This window comes from Notamacropus eugenii, chromosome 3 (assembly GCF_028372415.1).
Source record: "Notamacropus eugenii isolate mMacEug1 chromosome 3, mMacEug1.pri_v2, whole genome shotgun sequence".
Taxonomy (NCBI): Eukaryota; Metazoa; Chordata; class Mammalia; order Diprotodontia; family Macropodidae; genus Notamacropus; species Notamacropus eugenii.
Window position 1 is genome coordinate 165233436 of NC_092874.1, and position 13085 is coordinate 165246520.

Genomic DNA, 13085 nt, shown 5'->3' on the forward strand with positions numbered 1-13085 from the left:
GAATCAGTCATTTTAAAGGGTGTTGTAAAGGGAATTCCATTTTAGGAAAGGGTTGGAATAGATTATCCCATATGGTCAGAGATTCGTCTATTGACTTATAGTATCTCTTTTATTTTTGCTGTATCATAAAAGGTCAAGAAATATAAGAGAAAGCAACTGGGGGTTATCACTCTCTTTTACTCAAAATTATTTCTCTGATAACTGATTGAAAGAGACAATTGTACAGCAGTTAAAAACCCTTTAGCTATCATCAAGCAAAGGATTGTAACTACAAGAGACACAAGCACTCTCCTGAATCGTATAGGTATTTATTCAATGTTTGTTGAATTGAAATTGCCAAATTGAAAGGAATTGAAAAGGAGTCAAGGATTTTACTCTGAAACATGAAGACTGATTTTAGGAATAAAGGTTCTAGGGTCATAGACCTAACTCAGCCACAAAATGACTGTCACTTAATCGTTCACAACTCTGTGTCTCATTTTCACTATTTGTTAAAATAAAAAAAAAAAAGTGGGAGGAGGGAGTACTAGGTTATACCAAGGCAGCATGGCACAATGCAGAGAGTCAGGTTTTGGATTCAGAGTACCCAGGTTTGAATGCTGCCTTCCACCTATCTGCCCATATAACAATAGGAAAGTCATATAAAATCTCTGCGCTTTCATTTCTTCATATGTAAAAAGAGAAAGCAATTGGATCAAATGACCCCTAACTTCCCTTCCTTTTCCTTCCCTTCCAATTATAATGCTGTCGTTTCAGATTTCCCATCTTCCTCTTAAAGTCTATGAAAAGTGAAAATTACAGTTAAGGAGATTTGTGTGAGTAAACCAAATTGTACCTGAAGAATGCAAAGTGAACTGAGAGAACATAGTAGATAAAAACAACAATACTGCACTATGATCAACTGTGACAGACTTTACTGTAATCAATAAAATGATCATACACAAAGCCAAAAGACTCACAATGAAAAATTCTACCTACATCTAGAAAGAGAGAGAGAGAGAGAGAGAGAGAGAGAGAGAGAGAGAGAGAGAGAGAGAGAGAGAGAGAGAGAGCTGAGATATGATGTAGTGGAGAAAGTACTGAAATTCACACCGCTGAGACCTGTGTTCAAATCAAGACACTAACAGTACAGTCTTGGACAATTAATTATCTTCAGTTCCCTGAATCAAAGGCAAAAGGAGGAAACAAGTGGTAGATTTCAGTTCCATATGAACAAAGAAAAAGCATAACAATTATGCCAAACAAAGGTATAATAGCCTTCTTTGGGAGGTATAGAATTTCCCATTCTACAGGGAATTCAACCTCAAATATTTGCTTACTAATTTATAGACAATTTGTAGTCTGTGGTGTTGGAGGGAGTTTTGACTTCAACAAGATCACAGAACCCCGATATGCAATCATGTCATATAAGCATAAGGTAATTATTAACAAACGATTGAAAGAGGTAGCATTTTTGAGTGTTCATTCAGAAAACATATAAAGTGACAGTGATATGTCTTCACTCCCCAAATCTCTCATTAAACATTTATTAAGTACCTACTATGTACCATTCTCTGTACTAAGCACTGGAAACAGAGCTATGCAGTAATCTTTATTCATATAGGAAAAGCTTACCCAGTAGTTTTATTTCAGTGAATTATTGTGTTAACCCTACATCTTTCCTCTTCCTCTTTCACTGCATGCTCCAAGTTAAAACAGGGAATGAGAGATTAAATTTATATATTATAGCTAGCCTCTGTCATCAGTAAACAAGAAAGTGATATAGAGTCCTATGCACTAATAACTTCTATTGTTAAAAGATTCGAGGGCTTCCTTTGCTTAACTTTTATTAGCTTCTGCACTTCCAGTAGTGACTATATCCTGTACTCATCCCTGATAAAGCTTCCACTAAAAAGACGACCTACTTTCTTTCTTTTGTTCTAAATAATAAGCCTAATTAGGATATTTTTTTCATCTGAGGCAAGAATCATTCATAGAGGTATGGAGCTGAATATGCAAAGATCCCAGCCCCTTGTTGTCCCTGGATAGTTGACTTTCATTCAACTGTTCCACACAAAGAGGGGGAAGTCATATTGTCCCAGGAAGGAAGTATGCTTCTCAAGATTCTGCTAACTGGAGTTCACTGAAGAACTTTGGAATCAATTGTTTGACGTAGGAGATATTGACAACGGATGGCCAAGAATGGCATGTCCGCATCAAAGAAGGTGCCGTGCTATATGCATGAAGCAGAATTGCAGTATCTCAAGAGAAACAGAAGATGTACACATTTAGAAACATCTTCACTCCAAATTTCATATGGACTATTTTGCTTGATCTATGATAGAGCCTTCCAAGCTCATATTGGTCTGATCAGCCACAGGAGGACACACTGTACTTTGACTCTAACATATAATGATTTAATTTTGGTCATCTTTCAGATGCAAGAATAACAGCCAAACAACCTGGAGGAAAAATCGAACCACTATTCCCTAGCTATGGCTTTCTTCTATTCCAAATTCTTCATCTGAAAGAAGTTGCTAAGGATAGGATTGGGTATGACCTGTTATGTTACTTATTGTCTCAACCATTACTTTCCTACCCAAGACCCTGAATCAAACAGGGTTAAACAGTAACACAAAACCTACAAGAGCAATGTAATTTTATAGGGAAAATGTTCCAAGGTACTGCAACCCTTCAAGGAGTAGAGAATGGTTTTTCTCCAAAGTGGAGACTTCAAATGCAAATCTTGGAATAAGATAGGTTTGGAACACAGTTCTGAATTATTAGCACTACATAAACATGGAGACCCAGACAATAACAACCATCAGTAGGAAAAAGTACTGTTCTGGGAGATTTGACAGGCTTTCTTTCCACCTCATAGCGATGAAATTATATTCTCAACCCAATCAAAAATCAAAACAAAGCTTTTAAAAATTCCTTCCTTGCTTGTTATCTCCCCATCTCCTTTAAAGAATGAAATGTCCTACTCTCCATGTCACTGTTAAGGACTACATCTAGGGCCACTATCCCTCCTGCAACTCTGTAGGAAAGGAGGCAGTTCCTTCCTTTCAGTCTAGTCACTTTCAGTTTCCCTAATTGGTGGTGGTTTTAAGAGGGTATCTCCATGAAAATGATTTCTTTGCTTGAAGGAAAAATAAATAAATTGAAATTCCGACAGATTTTCACCCCCCAAAAAAACATAAACACAAATAAAATCTTTTATTTTTGGATGGGGCTTTTTAATGCAAAGTTGACTATTATAATAAATCAGCTCCAGGCAAGGACAGAGATAGTGGTGATCAAAGTTAGAGGTTATAGAAACCACAGCACTGTTTACAAGAGAAAAGCATTTCTTTTTTTCTTTTTTGGAAGTTGAGTGGGAACTAAAATACTCCTGCATCCAAGATAAGATTTGGATGATTTGACAAGAAGCTCAGTGGCCATTGCAGTGCGGGTTACTGGAAGTCATGAAATGACAACTAGATAATATGTACTAGCTTAGAGCTATGCTCCAAAAGACACTAAACTCAGCATAACTTGATAGCACTAGATCTGCATAGAAGAGAAAAGAAAGGAAAAAGATTTCTTCCTGTAGTAAAAAGAAGTTTTTCAACTTCCTAAATGGAAACCCATTAATTGGGGTTTGACTGGACGTATTATAGTATGTGAAGGTAATTGAATATTATTACATCAGAAGAAATAACAACACTTATAGGTTCAAAGAAATCTCGGAATACTTGAATGAACTTCCACAAAATGAAGTGAGCATGCTGCCACATGGACAGTGCTGTTCAGGTGTGCTCTATCTCTGCAGGTACTCTCTGCTGTCTGCCCCTGTGGAGACACCTCCTTCCTCTCCCCATCCCTCAGCCTTGCCAGGCAGTGGCCACCTGACAGGAGCTGCATTTGAGACCACTGTGAGGACCTACTCAAAAAACAGCAAAAGCAACTGGTTCCATTTCCTCTTTGTCCACAGAGTGGATTCCCAGAGCAATGCCCATCCCACCCTCCTGTCAAAGAAGTATATCAACAAAAACTATGCAAAATTCAATTACGCAATGTGAAGTCTGAGTACCTGAATGCTTACAGTCCTTTCATCCATTGCTGTCTTTGTTGCCACGTGTAAATCAATGTAATATCTGGGGAAGTGTTAGGTTTGACCTCTTCATGTCTACATATGCAATCATTACCCTGAGAGACTTGGAACATGTCCCTCTCAATAACCAGTACTGGAAATCACTGACTTAATCATACAGTTACTAAAAATTGTGTCTACTCTTCTTCACTTGCCTAGAATCTCACGCAGATATCTCAAGATTCCATAGATAGAAGAAGTTGAAGCTAGAGAAGGGGAAAAATGAGGAGGCAGTTTAAAAAAATGAGACTGGAACCCAAAATAGGCATACGGATTGAGATTTACAGTGAGAAACCTAGGAAGAGGCCATAATTGGGTAAATAATGAGGATTAGGTTATTAGTCCTGAAGGAGCATAGAATCTGGGAGAGGGAAGGATCAGGGAAGACATGAGAACTATTTCTGAAGGGCTATCTTTGCCCATCATTCTTGAAGAGGACAAAGACATTAGGGAGATAATGACATGACTTAGAGTTGACTTTGATTTGAGTGAGGGAGGGTTGTGCAAGGTCACTAACCTCACTTTCTTCTCCTGCGCCATCTGGGTACAGTGGTTTGCCAGGCCTAGAGGCCTGTGGGCTACCCGAGTCTTACCTTACCTCTATCGGAGGTCTTCGGCTGGCCAAACCGGATACTCGTATGAGAGAAGAGACCTATCAGAGTTGAACAAGGGTTGAGCTTTATTCAGGGTCTCGGTTACAAGTGCAGGGGGAATTCTTCCTTAGGAGGGAGAGAGAAAGATCTCCCAAGGAGGCAAAGATCTTACAATAAGAGATTGGAAGTAGAAGTGTAAGTGGGGAGAGAGGGGGAGGGGAGAGAGGAGAGAGGAAAAGCGGAGCCTTCTGTCCTCACACGTGGCCCCTCCGCCCAAGAGAACTTTCAGGCTTTCCTGACCCTACTTAAGCTCTCCCGTCACGTAGTTTACACGTCAATACCGAGCCTGTTAGGTAACAATGGGTGTGCCCAGATCCGGGACAGTCTCGAGGGGGATGCTCCTCCCATCACATTTCTCACGGGAAGAGGTGGAAATACACGAGATAGCTCGGTTCACCTCGATTCCCAGCCGTTTTCCTGGGGGGCCTCGTGAGAACTCTAAGATTTAGAAGTTCCCACCTTTACCCACCCGAGACTGTCCACATGGAATTGAGCTTCCATCCCCAGCAGTGGTTAGATATTCATCAGAACAACTGGAAATGACTCAGAATGCAATGGGAGACCTTAGTCTTTTTAAGGTAAGGTCTTTTCAGGTTTTCACTTTGAGTGAGGTAATTCTCATTCAGTCAGCAGGCCTCTTTAAGAGGTGAGTTAAGGGATGGCATTGGAGGGAGGGACCCTCAGATTTGCTGGCCAAAAGAGAAGCAATTACTATAAAATTCACTCTGAGCCAAGAGGGCCCAAAAATAGCCATTAAGTGGAGCTTGGGAGGGGACCTGTTGTCCAATTTATGAACTCCAGAGTGAATTGAGTTTAAAGTTTTGTCTTTGAGAAAGAAATTTTGCCAGTAAACCCATGTGGTCCTTCCTTCTTGCAGAGGACTGTGACATCAGAGAGATGTTGACATGACTTGCAGTTGACTTTGATTTGAGTGAAGAAGGCAATGTAAGGTCACCAGCCCCACTTTCTCTTGCTTTGTTCTTCTGGCTCTAAGAGGCAGAACCAAGAGCATTGGAGAGGAAGATGGAGCTTCGAAGAGGCAGATTAAGAATTACTTGAGGCAAAATTTCTTCCTTACAATTAGCCTCTCAGAGCCTGGATGTCTTCACATGATGTCTGGATGAGGACTTATTGGATATCAGAGCTTTAGAGTTGGAGGTCCTTCCATCAGGTCGAGCCCATACTAGAAAAAGAACCCATACTGTAACATACTTGAAAAGTATTTTTATTTTCTCTCCTGGAAGACTTCCAGGGAGGGGAAATACATCAACTATCCAGGCAACTCTTTGTAATTTAAGACAACTATTATCAGCAAGTTTGTCCTGCTATCAAATCAAAACTGGCTTCACTGCAAAGACCTCCCCATTTTTTGACTGTTTCTACTTGTGCTAACTGAGACATAGGCAGATGGGTTGCAAAGTAGAAAGAGGGAAGAATCTGGAGTCAGAAAAATCTGGATCCAATGCTGCCTCTGACATTGTTGTATGACTTTGGGCAATTCACTTCACCCCCAGTGCTGGAGAGTTCTCATCTGTAAAATGAGGATAATAGTAGCACCTACCTCAGAGAGTTGTTGTGAGGTTCAAGTGAGATGAGGTATAAAGTGCTTGACATCCAGAAACAAGCTACATAAATACCCGAAAGCAACATCAGCATCACACAGGAACTGGCAGCATCTACTAAAACCAAGAGGAGAGCATATAATGCAGTATCCAAAAGGCTAGAGGGATTGGTTTACAACCAAGAGTAACTTACCCTCCAAAGTGTAAATTTGTTTAAGCAATTAGTGGTACCTCATTTGATGCTAACATACTAATGGAGGAGAACAAACAAATCCCCTTTTGGAATTGTAATGTCTTCAAAAGGCATTAAAGGAGTTAAATAAGAAAAAAGTTAGGAAAGTGGGAGTTGGTTCTGTTTCGACTTTTAAGAGAGGGGAAAGAAGGGAGAATGAAGGGAATGTGATAGTTTAGAATCAAGGAAGAAAGAAGTAGACTTTGTTTCTTGAAATTGTGATGGGTGAAAAGACAAGTATTCAAATATGGAGGAAGAAGTAGGGTAAGGGTCTTATCAGATAAAAGAGAGTTGAATACACTTATGGTTTGGTATGGAAATATGTCAAACAGGGAAATAAGGTAGAATTTTAAGGGAGGGTTAAGAGTGGACACAATCCTTGTGATAGAATAGTTTTTAGCACAATGGATTTCTGGATCCTGAAAGGAGTAATGGTGGCAAAAAACCAAAAACACAGGAATCTAAAGAAGAACTCATTGATTAGGGGAATATCTTAGAAAACAGTGAAAGATGAATATAACAAAACATATTCGTGCTCTAAGTAATTATGAAAAAGATTTTCTTAGAAAAGTAGGAACTGCAAAATGAATTGAACAAAACAAAGTATATGTTGGCAACATTGCAATGAAAAATGACTCACAAAGAGGGAAATAATGGCCAACCATATCTACAGTGAACCTATGAGGAAGCACAATAGTACCTTCCTACGTAAGGATGGTAGACTCAGGCTATAGAAAGCTATATTGTTATAAATATCTGCACATGGCCATTGGGTGAATTCATTTTGTTTCATTGCTTGTTATAGGGATTTTCTTTTTTGAAGCAGCTAACTGGTGCTATAGGTATGTTTTCATGATGCATTTTTGCTTATTTTTAATGAAATTTTGATCCTAATGGAAATATATTTCCCATTCATTAATAAGTCTATGTGACCTGTTTAAGTCACATGGAAGTCTGTGTCACATGGAACAGGAAGGAGTACAGCAGGAAGGTTGGAAGAGGAAGAGGCAGAGCTAAAGCACAGCTGAGAGGAAATTTGGTCAGAGCAGCCAGAACTGAGGGAGAGAAACAAAACAGGAAGCTGGATAGCATGAGTAAGAAAGCTAGTCTGTTATTTGTTTAAGGGAGCTGGTTTGTGGGAAGCCTAGCAGAGGGATGGCTCAGGGGCTTGTGTTACCCTCTACATTGTTATTGTGTATAGATTTCCTTGTCACTATGATGAATTTGGCTTTCTGGAGTTGGGAATGGCCTTTATGGTGTCTGAATAAATGTTTTGGTTCTGTTTTCCATGTAGAGAGTCTGTTGTATTTCACGATTCAGAATTGTGTTGGCATATTCATAGCTGCCATAAGTACTATGAATATTGTATTGGCACTACAAGATAGAGGACTGACCTGGGATCAGGAAAACCTGAGTTTAAATGCAGCTTCAGCCACTCACTAGTTGTATGGCCCTGGGCAAGTCACATAATTTCTTTACATCTCAGTTTCCTCCTCTGAAAAATGAGTCTACTTTACAAGGTAGTTGTGCAGATTAAATGAGATATTGGTAAAGCATATTGCAAAAAAATTCTCTATAACTTTTTTAAATGAAATGACCTTCCTGGGGAAGAACCAGAGTACAGATCAAGAAAGCAGTAACCACCCTTTCCTCATATCACACCGCCATGGAAGCAAGGGAAACTTCCAGTACCCCAAAACTAGTTCTGAAAACAGCAATATGAAAAAGCCTGAAGTTTGGGACAGTGCCCCTCCTTCCCAATTCTAGGAACAGAGTATAATTTAACATAAATTCAAAGTCAAGAAATAGGGAAGAAAAATTAGCAAACAACAAAAAACTGGATCATAAAAACAACTACGATGACAGGGAAAATCAAGGCACAAATTCAAAAGAAAACAATTGTCAAAACATTCACAAGGATGCCTCAATGAAAAATGTGAATTGATCACAAGCACCCTCCATCCCCTTCCAACATAAAAATTTCTGAAGGAGGCAAAAATAATTTTTTAAATGAAATAATAGCAATAGAAGAAGAAAAGAAAAGAAATGAGATAAAAGGAAGAAAGTCGTGGAAAGGAAATTGTTAATTGAATTATTTTATTTGTTTTCAGTGTTAAACAATCACTTCCATATATCTTAGATTCTCTTCCCCTCATTTCTCCCTCCCTCCCCACTCCCTTCCAGAGATGGCATACAGTCTTATAAAGGTTCTGCATGTACATTCCTATTAAATGCAAGCTGCATAGAAGAATTAAAATGAAAGGGAGAAACCATACAACAAAACAAAACATAATACAAAAGAAAATGGTCTGTTTCTATATATGATCCAATTCAGAGTCCATTGGAAATATTTAAAATCCATGCATTTCAATGGAGCATTAAGTCTACCAGAAAAATTCCTTGCACATTGTGGTTGTTGGTGTATACAAAGTTCTCCTGGTGCTGCTCCTTTTACTCAACACTAATTCGTAAAAGTCTTTCCAGGATTCTGTGAAGTCTTCCTGTTCATTGTTTCTCATAGCACAATAGTATTTCATTACATTCATATACCACAACTTGTTCAGCCATTCCCCAACTGATGGGCATCCCCTTGAGTTCCAGTTCTTGGCCACCACAAAGAGAGCTGCTATAAATATTTTTGTACATTAGGATCCTTTTCTATTTCTATGTTCTCTTTGGGATAGAATCCCAGAAGCAATATTGCTGGGTCAAAAGGTATGCACATTTTTGCAGCCCTTTATGTATAGTTCCAAATTGCTATCCAGAATGGCTGGATCAGCTCACAGCTCCACCAACAATGAATTAATGTTCCAAATCTCCCACATTTTCTCCAACATTTATCATCTTCCTGTTTTGTCATGTTAGCCAATCTGATAGATGCGATGTGGCACCTCAGAGTTGTTTTGACTTGCATCTCACTAATCAATAATGATTTAGAACATTTTTTATAACTATAGATAGCTTTATTTCCTTCCTCTGAAAATTCCCTGTTCATACATATCTTTTGACTATTTATTAGCTGGAAAATGACTTGCATTCTTGCACATTTGACTCAGTTCTTCATATATTTTAAAAACAAGGCCTTTATCACAGACACTAGGTTCATAAATTCTTTCCCACTTTTCTGCATCCCTCCTAATTTTGGTTGCATTGGGTTTGTTTGCGCAAAAGCTTTTCAATTTAGTGTAACCAAAATTATCCATCTTGCACTTCATTATGTTCTCTGTCTCTTTTTGGGTAATAAACTTCTCCATTCTCCATAAATCTGACAAATACACTATAAATTGCTTCTCTAATTTGTTTATAATATCAATCTTTATATCTACATCATGGATCCATTTGGATTTTACCCTTGTGCATGGAACCAGGTATTGGTCTAGGCCCAGTTCCCACCACACTATTATCCAGTTTTCCCAGCAATTTTTGTCAAACAGTGAGTTCTTATTCCAGAAGCTGAGGTTGTTGGATTTATCAAACAGTAGATTGTTACATTCATTGACTACTGTGTCTTGAGTACCTAGCATATTCCCCTGGTCTACCCCACTGTTTCTTAGCCAGCACCAAGTTGTTTTGATGATTGCTGCTTTATAATACAATTTGAGATCTAGTAGGGCTGGGTCAACTTTCTTAGCATTACTTTCCATTAGTTCCTTTGATATTCAGGAACTTTTGTTCTTCCAGATGAATTTGGATACTATTTTTTCTAATTCTAGAAAATAATTATCTGGTACTTTGATTGGTATGACACTGAATATGTAAATTAGTTTAGGTAGCGTTGTCATTTTTATTATATAATCTCAGTCTACCTATGAGAAACTGATGTTTTTCCACTTACTTAGATCTAACTTCATTTGTTCTACAAGTATTTTGTGATTGTGTTCATACGGACCCTGAGTTTCTTTTGGCAAGTATACTCACAGATATTTTATAGTGTCTACCACAGATTGAAATGGGATTTCACTTTCTGTCTCTTGCTCTTGGGCTTTGTTAGTAATATATAGAAATGTAGATGATGCTTGTAGGTTTATTTTGTAACCATATCATCTGCAAAGTTTCTTCTTTGTCTATTCTAATTCCTTCAATTTCATTTTCTTCTATTATTGCTCAAGCTAGTATTTCTAATACCATATTGAATAACAGTGGTGATAATGGACATCCTTGTTTCACCCATGATCTTATTGGAAATACATCTAGCTTGTCTCCATTGCATATAATGCTTGATGATGGCTCTAGGTAAAAACTGCTGGGAAAAGTTCCATTCATTCATAAGTTTTCTACTGTTTTCAATAGGAATGGGTGTTGTATTGTGTCAAAAAGCTTTTTCTGTGTTTACTGAGATAATCATGTGGTTTCTGTTAGATTTGTTGTTGTTATGATCAATAATGCTAATATTTTCTAATATTCAACCAGCCCTGCATTTCTGGTATAAATCCTACCTGATCATAATGCATTATTCTCTTGGTAAGTTGCTGTATTCTTTTAGCTAAAACTTATTTAAAATTTTTGCATCTATATTCATTAGAGAAATTGGTCTATAATTTTCTATCTCTGTTTTGGCTCTTTTTGGTTTTGGTATCAGATCTATATCTGTGTCATAAAAAGAAAGTGGTATGACTCCTCCTTCAGGTTGTTCAATATTTTTTCTGAGGTGGGACTATTTAAGTCCCTTCAACTTCCTTTTCTGTTAATCTGGGCAACTGATGTTTTTTTAAAGTAATCATTCATTTCACTTAGATTGTTGAATTTATGAGCATATAGTTGGGCAAAGTTATTTCTAAATATTGTTTTAGTTTCCTCCTCATTGGAGGTTAGTTTCCCCTTTTCATTTTGATATTGGTAATTTGATTATCTTCTTTATTTTTTTAAATCAAATTGACCAAAGGTTTATTCATTTTATTGATTTTTTCATAAAATCAACTCTTCATTTTTCTTATTTATTAGTTCAATAGCTTTCTTAATTTCAATTTTATTAATCTCTCCTTTGGTTTTCAGTATTTCTAATTTGGAATTTACTTGGGTATTTTCAATTGGTTCTTCTTCTAGCTTTCCCACCTGCATGCCCAATTCATTTATCTTCTCTTTGTCTATTTTTTTTATATAGGAATTTAATGATATAAAACTTCCCCTAAAAACCGTTTTTGCTATATCCCTTAAGATTTGGAAGGTTGTCTCATTATTGTCATTCTCTGGAATGAAGTTGTTGATTGTTTTTATAAATCAGCATTTATCCAACTCATTACTTAGAATTTGTTTCCTTTCCAATTAGTTTTTGGTTTTGATATCCATGACCTTTGATTACCTGCAATTTTTCTTGCCTTATGATCTGAGAAGGATGCATTTGCTTACCTCAGCCTTTCTGCACTGGATTGTGAAGTTTGTATTGCGTTGTCAATTTTTGTACATGCACCATATACCACTGAGAAAATGATATATTCCTTTCTATCCCTGTTCAAATTTCTCCAGAGATCTATCATATCTATCTTTTCCAGAGTCTTATTTACCTCCTTAACTTCTTTCCTGTTTATTTTGAGGTTATTTTTATCAACTTCAGGGAGGAGGAAGTTGTACTCCTCCACTGGTACAGTTTTGCTATCTGTTTCTTCCTGTAACTCCCTTAATTTCTCTAAGAATTTGGAAGCTATACCACTTGGAGTATGCATGCTTAGTAATGAAATTTCTTCATTCTCTATGATGCCTTTTAGCAGAATATAGCTTCCTTCCTTATCTCTTTTGATTAGATCTATTTCTGCTTTTGTTTGTCTAAGATTAGGGTTGCTACCCCTGCTATTTTTTTTTTTTACATCAGTTGAAGCAGAAAATATTCTGCTCCAAACTTGTACCTTTACTCTGTGCGTATGACCCCTATTTCAAATGTGTTTCCTGTAAACAACATATTTGGATTATAGTTTTTAATCCATTTTGCTATCCCTCTCTGTTTTATGACAGAGTTCATCCCATTCACATTCACAGTTATGATTGTTATTTGTGTCTTTCCCTCCTTCCTCTTTCCGTTTGTTTAAGCTTTTAGTTCTTCCTTCTCTCTTCCTCTACACAATGGAGTTTTAATTTTTGACCACCTCCTCCCTCTGCCTTCCCTTTGGTCTTTGAGACCCCTCCCTTTTAATACCCTTTTCCTTACTGCTTCTTCCCTCCCTTTTATGCTCCCCTCCCTTTTCTTTCCCCTTTCCCCACCTACTGCCTATAGAACTTGTTATATTTCTATACTTAACTGAGATTGTTTTACCCTCCTTGAATCCAATCAGATGAGAGTACCTCTCAAACAATGCTCATCTCCATCCTCTCTTTCCTTCTCCTGTAATATATTTTTGTGCTGGCCAACGGGGGGTAGAGCCAAGAAGATGGAATAGATAAATGAGCCTACCCTAGCTCTTCCCCCATATTCTATGAAATACTTGCTAAAATGACTCTAAACAAATTCTAGACTAGCGAAAGCCAAAAAGTGATGGAGTGAAGGAGATTTCCAGCCCAGGGCAGCCTGGAAAGGTGACAGGAAAGGTCTATCA